This window comes from Adiantum capillus-veneris, chromosome 29 (genome assembly GCF_014529385.1).
Source record: "Adiantum capillus-veneris isolate H3 chromosome 29, ASM1452938v2, whole genome shotgun sequence".
NCBI classification, from domain to species: domain Eukaryota; kingdom Viridiplantae; phylum Streptophyta; class Polypodiopsida; order Polypodiales; family Pteridaceae; genus Adiantum; species Adiantum capillus-veneris.
The window spans coordinates 16,652,640-16,662,967 of NC_140959.1; positions in this window are offsets into that span (position 1 = coordinate 16,652,640).

Here is a 10,328-nt window from a genome sequence, read left to right on the forward strand (position 1 = left end):
TTCTTCTTGATTGTGTTTAGATGTAGTGATGGTGCTTTGTGAATCAAAAGTTCCTTGTGAAATATAACTATTTTGTGTGAACAATCGCAACTATTCCCCTTTATGAATTAAGAGAAATCTCTTTGAATCTTACATACCCTTGGTTGAAACTCTATTAATTACCAAGCTAGAGAGCAGGGTCACAACATTGCCTGTCTTGAAGCTAAATCCTTCCCAGATTTATGTACGCTCAATAGTGATAAAACCAAAGGGAACGGTTGGAAGTGTCCATATTAATACGAAAGCTCCCATAGAATTTAAGTTGCAAAATACAGGAATCAATAGATCCCAATACTCACTCACAATGATTAATGAAAAGGTTCAACCCTTTATTCATAATCCTACATCGGCCCTTTCTTCAAACAAAAGAGATAACCTAGATATGCTTTGATCCCAATGTAAGAGAGTTATAATTGAAGTGCAATGGAAATTATAGATTAGCTAAAGTAATCAATCAATTGTGTATGATTGAGCATTTTGAGCATGACAATTGTAAAGCATGCATTAACTTAGATTCAATCACACATCATGCACATGTACCAAAATTACAAGAAAGAGAGAGAGAAGAGTTCGACACCATTTGAGGGCTGGCCTTTTTAGAGGTGACCCCCCCCCCCCTCCCCCCGAGATGAAAGGTCTAAAATTTGGCACAGATTGCAATTAGGCTTTTCACTTAAAACAACTCGTTGGACTGAATCTCAAGGCCCTAAACACCTTATGGATGATAGGATCTATGGGGATTGATCAAGAATTAAGTTGAAAATAAGATATGTGAGCATTACAAAGTAGTAACTTGCATAGTGAATTATGTATAAGCTTGAGCCACCATAGTTATAAAGACTTGTGTGGGAGAGAGAGAGAGAGAGAGAGAGAGAGAGAGAGAGAGAAGATGATGAGCTTTGAGAAGAGCATGTAGAGCTTCATTTCATATGAGAATCACATGCAGCTTCAAGAGCTAGGAAGACAAAAGTTTCCCTACTCTCTCCAAAACAACCTTGTAGAAAAACGCAGAAAACTCCCTCTTGTGGTCCTCAAATGAAAAAACTTTGAACTACAAAGTTGTTCATCTTGCCGTTTCCAATAAGTTAGGCAAGATCTAGAAACAAAAACACCTTCTTTTTTGATTTATTTCTAAACTACTCACCCTAGGTCTTAAAAAATATGTTTTCTATTTTTAGAGCTTCTCCTCGCATCTTCTCTTTTGCACGGGAGGCTTGTGGACCACATCCATTATCTCCACATAGCTTTAGGTTGGCAAATGTGGATAATAACACCTTATATTCCATTCTCACATTTTGGTTATCCTTCTCACTTTTGAAGGCCTTTGCGATCCGTTTTGTATTTTTAATTATCCCGCAAACGCATGTTATATAGGGGGTTACTTAATAGCGAACCGTTTGAGCCAAAAAAACATTTGCAAGAGAGTTAGGAGTTTGAGAAAGAAGAAGGACAATACCTAGTGTTCTATAATTGCATCATATGCTTGTTATCCAAAAAGAGCTTACAAATGTTTTACAAAAATTGGCTTTTATACATTAGCCATAAGGTTTTAGCTAAAAAGTGGATAACTGGTTAAGTCCTTTACAACTAAGAGATTCATTGATACAATTTGGAAGCATTTAGCCTCCTCACTTAGTTTAGATCATAATTACTTAATCCTTTACATTCTTCGCTAATCAATAAATTACAAAAGCGTTGAGGAGGTCCGGGGCGGGCAACAAGAAGAGCAACCTCTAGACACCCTTCAAGGCTCCCGTGCTGCTCAATGGGGCTGGGGCACAACACAACACAAACCAAAACAACAAACCCATAGCCAAATCCCAACTACACAAGGGGAACCACCTAGTTTAAGAGAGAACTAGGACGCAAAAGAGGAGAATCGTTAGAGCAACCCACAAACAAGCAAGGAATTTACATAACCCTAACACCAATGGAACACTCTCACACACTAAAACACGAGAGAGAGAGAGAGAGAGAGAGAGAGAGAGAGAGAGAGAGAGAGAGAGAGAGAGAGAGAGAGAGAGATGGTGTACAACTTAGCTTCAACTTTATATTTTGCACGAAAAGGAACTTAGAGCTTGCGGAATCAAGTGACAAGATTTGGTTATAGCATCACTAGCACATTGTCTTAGGGTTATGGGAGCCCTCTCACCATCCACCCTCTTACAATGGTAGCCAAACAATAGCCAATGAATCACAAGCAACAAAACAACAACCTTCAATGAAACAAGTCACCTTATGAAGCTGAATGAGTTTGCCAAGCCAAATTGGAGGAGAAGCGTGAGTCTTTGGACATGAATTGCACCCAAAACTACCAATTCATTGATGTTGGGGTAGATACAACAATGGTAGGAAGAATATCTTCTACTCGCACTCACTCAAACTAGCTCAAGCTTTTCTATGCACCAAGGTGATGGTGTATAGAAAGCTTACTCTCTCTTTACAACCAAGATAGAACTGGCGTGTGGTACGCTCAATCTAGTGTGCAATGGTATAGTGATGTCTTTTACAAGGAGGAATGGGTTCTATTTATAGGTTTTAGAAGCCTTGATTAGGATTAAGCCTAATCAATTTTATTAGGAAAGATCAAGGATTATGAATTTTTATGAATTTCAAATGAGAATGGGGTCTCTTTTTTCTCTTGAGTCACATGGATGTGGGCTCAAGTAAGAGAATTATTGATGTGGTGAAAGGAGAGAAACTTCCATGGGAGTGAGTGAATTTGGTTTACTTGTGCGGTTGCCTACTCCATACGTTGATAGTGTGGGTGCATTTTTACAAGAGAAGTTAGTTGTTAGTGGTAATATTCACGAGAATTGTTAGTGATACATTTACAATGGGTAGGATGAGTGGATTTGATGAAGGAAGAGGGGTGAATTAAAAGAGAATCATTGAGATGGTGAAGCTTTGAAGAAGCTTGAACTCACCCTTGTGTAGATTGTGAAAAAAATGACCGCTGGTCTTCTTCTTCTTCTTCGCTTCTTTACGCCGCCGCCACGGTTGACCACCACGATGAAAAGAGGATTTGTTGATGAAAAATCCTCAATTTGCAGAAGTTATCATGGTTAAGATGCTGAATTTTAGATATTTTTAGGAGAGGTAAATGAAATTGTAACATAGAAGCAATAGAGATAGACATGGAGAGGGTGTATGTATGTAGAGGTTCATAAAAGAACTATAGGGATGAGAGAGAAGGGTAATGGTGAAGAGGGTGGGAGAAGCCATGGAAATTGCAGGTTTGAGTGAGGGAAGGAGGGGGAGGGATGTGTAAGAGTGAGTAGGTGTGTGGAAGGGTGAGAGAAGACTAAGGGCTACTTGTGAGAAAAGTGGGCAGAATGGGGTCCACTCAAAACATCATAGCTCACCGCTGGTAGCTCCAAAAATCATGATAAAATTTGAGGTGATTATTCAGAGCGTGGGCCACATTTTCTCTTTTGATCGCCGCTCCAAATACGGAGTGGAGATAGGTGCCAAAATTCTCACCAAAAAGCCTGTTTTTATGCCTACAAAAGTCTTTTAGTGGCCCCCTCCTTTGTTGAATTTGTACAATGCATCCAAGAGTGAGCCCCTCCTTTGTCATATCATAATACAAAGCATCCAAGTTTCCCTTGACCCATGCATGGAGTAGGATTATTGGTGAATAAAGAAATATATACATGGTGGGACTAGTGTATGGACTATTCATGGACTTTAGCTCAATGAGCACATGGTGTTAGAATAATGAGTAAAAATAATAATAAAAATATGGAGGAGTTATGGATATGGAAAGATATTGGAATCATATGATATGGTCCCTCCTTGAATTATTTTGGGTGAAAGAGGAAAAGGTATGCAAGTAAATAATATAATAAACGTAACCAATGAGTAGAAATCAATTTTTTGTTTTCACGAGGGTGAGGGTGAAAATGTGGGAGTGATTTGTATAAAGGAAAAATATGAGGTTAGAGTATGTACATATTGGAAAAAAATATAATTATGGTGTAAGAGGATGAAAGAAGGTGTACATAGGTTTAATAAAACACACACCTAAGTAGAAATATTTAAATAAAATACCAAAATAATTAGGCTGGAATTTCCTCGATAGTTGGTACTCTTCTGTACACTTGATCCTTCCCTCTTTGATAGAGGGAGCCTTCTAGGAAGAGATAGAAACTTGCCTTCTTCATGAGTCTCCTCTTTTGAGCCTTCGTGAAGTCTTGTGGAAACTCACCCTCCAAAATGTAGCCAATAATGGGAGCCAATGACTCCAATCCCTGGTATCTCGGTTGCTTGACAGCTGCTTCCACCATGATGACTTGCACTTCTCTCTCAACACATGTAACTGCTTGTTGTGCAAGTAAATCGGCATCTTCATTTTGTTTCCTCGGAATATGATATAGTTGCACTTCTTCAAACTGATTAAACATCCTACGAATGGCATGAACTTTTGTCCTTAAGCTTTCATTCTTGCATGCCCAAATGCCTAAAATCTGTTTAACAATGAGAAGTGCATCTCCCTTTACCATGAGATGTTTTATCCCTTGGCCAATGCACATCTTCAAACCATAAAGTAGTGTGTCGTATTCTACTTCATTGTTGCTAGTTGAACCTGGTAGATTGACCTTCTCTTTCATGACCACCTCTCCACTTGGGTTGAGCAACACTAGCCCTCCCCCTGCTTTCCCTGTGGCTCGTTGAAAAGCTCCATCAAAGAACAAGGTAAAAGCATTGGGAATACTTTTTGGTGGTGGCGATGGTAGGGTCTTTACTTGAGGCACCTTAATTTCCTTCTCATGTACCCTATAAGTGAGAATCCCTGCCAATTGTGCACGCACACTATCTTCTACCTTGAAAGAGTATTGGAACTCTTGCAACTCCATAATCCACTTTGATATCCTAGCACTAAGATTCATTTGAGATGACACCCAAGGGAACAAATTTTCTGCAGTGAGAATTACAAAAGGTTTTGGTAGCAGGTAGGATCTAAACTTTCTCACCGCAAACATGAGAGAAAGCATCATGAGTTTTGCTTTTGTGTAGTCTCTCTCCAAAGCATTCATGACCCTACTAGCAAAGTAGATGGGTCGCATCCTTGTACTGTGGGGATCTTGTTGTAGCAACACAACACCAATTGTTTCCGTTCCAACACTAGAGCTAACAAAGAATATGTACTCCCAACAAGGAGGCATGAGTGTTGGTAGCTCTGACAAAATGACTTTAATGTTACAAAAATACTCTTCAAGCTCATCAGACCATGCAAATTCTACTTGTTGTGTCAACTTTTGCAAAGGATGAAGCAACTCCGAGGCTAAGTGAATGAAGCGTGACATATACTTCACCTTCTGAATGAAAGAGATGACCTCCTTAAGACTCTTCGGTGATGGGAGCTCAATAAGAGCCTTTGCCTTTGAAGGATCCACCTCAATGCCTTTATAGGAAACCTTGTAACCGAGCAAGATCACTTCATCCTCACCTATGTGGCACTTGTCGGGGTTGAGTTGACCTCCCATGTCGTAGAGCTTCTTTAAACCTTCTTCTACCCTTTGTAGATGCAATGATTTTGAGCTATAAATGCAGAAATCATCAATGAACACCCTAATTGACTTTCCAAAGAATGCTTGAAACACCATGTTCATGAAACGTTGGAATGTTGCAGAAGCATTTGTCAGACCAAATGGCATGACTCTAAAAGCATAACAACCCCAAGGAGTGATAAAGGTTGTTTTCAATTGATCTTCCAATGCGATACCTATTTGAAAGTCGCCTGAGTAGCCATCACACACAGTGTACTTCTCATGACCAGCTACCTCATTTAGTATCTCATCCTGAAATGGGAGGGGAAAGTGATCTCTTTTTGTTGCCTCATTGAGTGGACGGTAATCCACACACACCCTCCACTTGCCGTTTTTCTTAGAAGTGACAACAACGGGAGAGACCCACTCTGAATTCTCCACTGGATAAATGAAACCTGCTGCTAGAAGCTTTCTTTCCTCCTTGAGTAAAGCCTGCTCCTTGATGACTCCTAGCCTTCGTAGCTTCTGAGCCTTAGGTGTGGCCTCTGGCTTCAACTCAATTTTGTGTTGAACAGCATCTACTCCACGCACATCGATGTAGTCTTTAGCAAAAAGCGTAGGAAATTTCCTTAGCACACATTTGAACTCCTCTCTTTCATCCTTTGTAAGTGTTGTAGATAGCATACCTTCTAGCATTCTTTCATCTTCCACTTTTTGGTTCTCTTCGGAACCTACCTCCTCCAAACCTTGACAAGAGGTCTCTTGGTTGGTTGGCTTAAACCTTACCCCATGACTTCGATGGAAGACTCCTCTTCAGTAATGCTGCCGCTACTTTATTCTTCTGAAGTGTTATCGGTCCAACCTTCTTCCGTCTCACTTTGAGATGATTCTTCATGGTGCTCCTCTTGGCGTTGCTCCTTCATGTCAAAGACAACCTTCTTATGATTGTCGTTCCTGCAAATTAGCTTTCCACTCTCCCAATCCTGCAAAGCTCGCATTTTCATTAGCCATGGTCTCCCTAGGATAAATGGGTAACCATTTCCTTTGGTAGACATGACATACAAATCCACTGCCTTCTTAATGCCAAAGGCCTCCACAAAAACATTTTTACAAATGCCTACGCACCTAGCCTTGCTATTGTTTGCCATCTTGACCTTAATTTCAGGTGTCTCATGGATGTGCATGCCCAGTTTTTGCATGAGTCCCTCTGTCATGATGCAAATTTGTGCACCCCCATCCACTAGACCTTTCCTAACCAATCTCCCTTTTATGTAACAATCTAGCACAAGTGTAATGTCCTCATTCATTTCAGCTTGTGCAATTTTTACAACAGGCACACTCTCTTTTACCTTTCTCCTAGTGCTAACTGCCCTTGTTAAATCCCTCCTAACTTGTGGACATAATGCAAGAAATTGAGGCCATGAGATATCAGGACCCTTACCTCTCATGTCTTCCAACAGGTTGTATGGAGCCATTCCATGTCCAAGAGGAAAGTCTTGGAGGTTGATACAATGTCGAGTCCTCTTGGCTTCCTTGGTCTCCTTTGCCTTCTTTTCTCGTCCATGGTCACTTTGTGATGTAACTCCTTCTTTCTCTTACCTTTCCCTCGGCCACGCTTAATGCCATTTGCTTCCATGTCAACCTCTCTTGAATTTGTCACCTCTACCACATGCACGTTTGGGTCTGGCAAAGGTGGAACTCCTTCCACTCCTTGTGGAGGTGGTCTTGCTCCATTTGGCCTTTGTATAAGCCGTGGTTGCTGACTAGTTCCTTCATCTGCATTCATCACTGGGTAATTCAAGTTAGGTCTCCCTGGCTCTCCACGGGGCCAAGGACAATTATACATTCCATGTCCAGACTCAGCGCAATTCCAACATTGCAAGACTCTCCTACGTCGTGGGTCTGGCTCTTCAGACTTATTTGCTTGTCCCTTTGGACCTACAGCTTGTGCAAGGTGAATTGACAAGCTGCTTAAAGATTCATTTAACTTCTCAATCACTTCCGCCGTTACCTCGGGAAGCTCCTTAGATGTTGATGCTTGTGACTTACCTTTGGGTCTAAGACCTTCTATTGGAACCTCCCCCCTTAAGCACTTGAGTTTCCTATATTTCTCAGCAGCCCTAGTTTCAGCTGCATCAAAGGTAGCAGGTGCACCCGCCTCAACTTTTACCTTAAGGTCAGGAAAGAGTCCGGCTATGAACCTCTCCTTCTTTAGAAATTCTGCACCATCACCAGGGTTAGCAACATTTCGTATCCATAGAGCCCAAAGACGCAGGAACTCTTGCTTCTACAAGTAGTAGTCATCTAAGTCTTTTTGCTTATGAGAAACAATGTCTTGCCATAATTTCTGAGTGTTTTGGGGATCAAAGAAGTATTTCTTGAAACGATTCAAAACTTTCGTGTAATTCCCTTTAACTTCCTCAAGCAAAGAGTCAAACCAAGTGCTAGCATCTTTCCTAAGGACCACCTCAAACATTTCTACACGTTCTTGATCAGTTACTATCCTCTTGATACGGCAAGACATCCTGAAATTCGCTAGAAATAATTCTGCATCCTCTCCAGGCTCTCCAAAGAAAAGAGGATATCCAGACATTTGGCGTTGGCTCTCCATTGAATTGATTTCAAAGTGACACGTTTTTGTTTTTTCTTTCTTTAAAAGATTTACACAATAATCATTTCTAAATTGCAATCTATTCTACAACAAAATAAAAATATTCACATCAAATGACCTATGATAATCAATAAGAGGTAGAAGGACAGGGTTTGGTGACGCAAGAATTTCTCCTACTCTTTGGGCACCAAACATGAATACCATACGTTGTTGAAAATGGATTTTTCTACTAATTGCAATGTTTACTCTAATGTGTGGAGTGAAATGAAAGGGAAAAACCTGTATTCCTGGGCCATTATCCATAGTCTATGCATGACCTAATTCTTAAAACAAAACAAAAATATAGACGTCCAAACTAAGGTCATACCTAATGAGAGGCAAAATAAAAGGATTTACTGATGCGTTTATCTCTACCAACCTAAGAGGACCTAAAATTCTATGAATTACTCACTGAAATTGCAACTTAGTACTAACAATTATGTGTACCTTTTGCCTTGCAATGGGAATGAAGGGATCATACAAATTCTCGTAATTCATGCAAGCTACTTGATTATGCTAAACGTTGAGCCTTCACAAAACATACACAAGCCTGTCCTCAGTGGGGGCACAAAAATTGAGGCGGTCTGGGGCGGGAAACAAGAAAAGCAACCTCTAGACACCCTTCAAGGCTCCCGTGCTGCTCAATGGGGCTGGGGCACAACACAACACAAACCAAAACAACAAACCCACAGCCAAATCCCAACTACACAAGGGGCACCACCTAGTTTAAGAGCGAACTAGGACGCAACAGAGGAGAATCGTTAGAGCAACCCACAAACAAGCAAGGAATTTACATAACCCTAACACCAATGGAACACTCTCACACACTAAAACACGAGAGAGAGAGAGAGAGAGAGAGAGAGAGATGGTGTACAACTTAGCTTCAACTTTATATTTTGCACAAAAAGGAACTTAGAGCTTGTGGAATCAAGTGACAAGATTTGGTTATAGCATCACTAACACATTGTCTTAGGGTTATGGGAGCCCTCTCACCATCCACCCTCTTACAATGTTAGCCAAACAATAGCCAATGAATCACAAGCAACAAAACAAAAACCTTCAATGAAACAAGTCACCTTATGAAGCTGAATGAGTTTGCCAAGCCAAATTGGAGGAGAAGCGTGAGCCTTTGGACATGAATTGCACCCAAAACTACCAATTCATTGATGTTGGGGTAGATACAACAATGGTAGGAAGAATATCTTCTACTCGCACTCACTCAAACTAGCTCAAGCTTTTCTATGCACCAAGGTGATGGTGTATAGAAAGCTTACTCTCTCTTTACAACCAAAATAGAACTGGCGTGTGGTACGCTCAATCTAGTGTGCAATGGTATAGTGATGTCTTTTACAAGGAGGAATGGGTTCTATTTATAGGTTTTAGAAGCCTTGATTAGGATTAAGCCTAATCAATTTTATTAGGAAAGATCAAGGATTATGAATTTTTATGAATTTCAACTGAGAATGGGGTCTCTTTTTTCTCTTGAGTCACATGGATGTGGGCTCAAGTAAGAGAATTATTGATGTGGTGAAAAGAGAGAAACTTCCATGGGAGTGAGTGAATTTGGTTTACTTGTGCGGTTGCCTACTCCATATGTTGATAGTGTGGTTGCATTTTTACAAGAGAAGTTAGTTGTTAGTGGTAATAATCACTAGAATTGTTAGTGATACATTTACAATGGGTAGGATGAGTGGATTTGATGAAGGAAGAGGGGTGAATTAAAAGAGAATCATTGAGATGGTGAAGCTTTGAAGAAGCTTGAACTCACCCTTGTGTAGATTGTGGAAAAAATGACCGCTGGTCTTCTTCTTCTTCTTCGCTTCTTTACGCCGCCACCACGGTTGACCACCACGATGAAAAGAGGATTTGTTGATGAAAAATCCTCAATTTGCAGAAGTTATCATGGTTAAGATGCTGAATTTTAGATATTTTTAGGAGAGGTAAATGAAATTGTAACATAGAAGCAATAGAGAGAGACATGGAGATGGTGTATGTATGTAGAGGTTCATAAAAGAACTATAGGGATGAGAGAGAAGGGTAATGGTGAAGAGGGTGGATGAAGCCATGGAAATTGCAGGTTTGAGTGAGGGAAGGAGAGGGAGGGATGTGTAAGAGTGAGTAGGTGTGTGGAAGGGTGAGAGAAGACT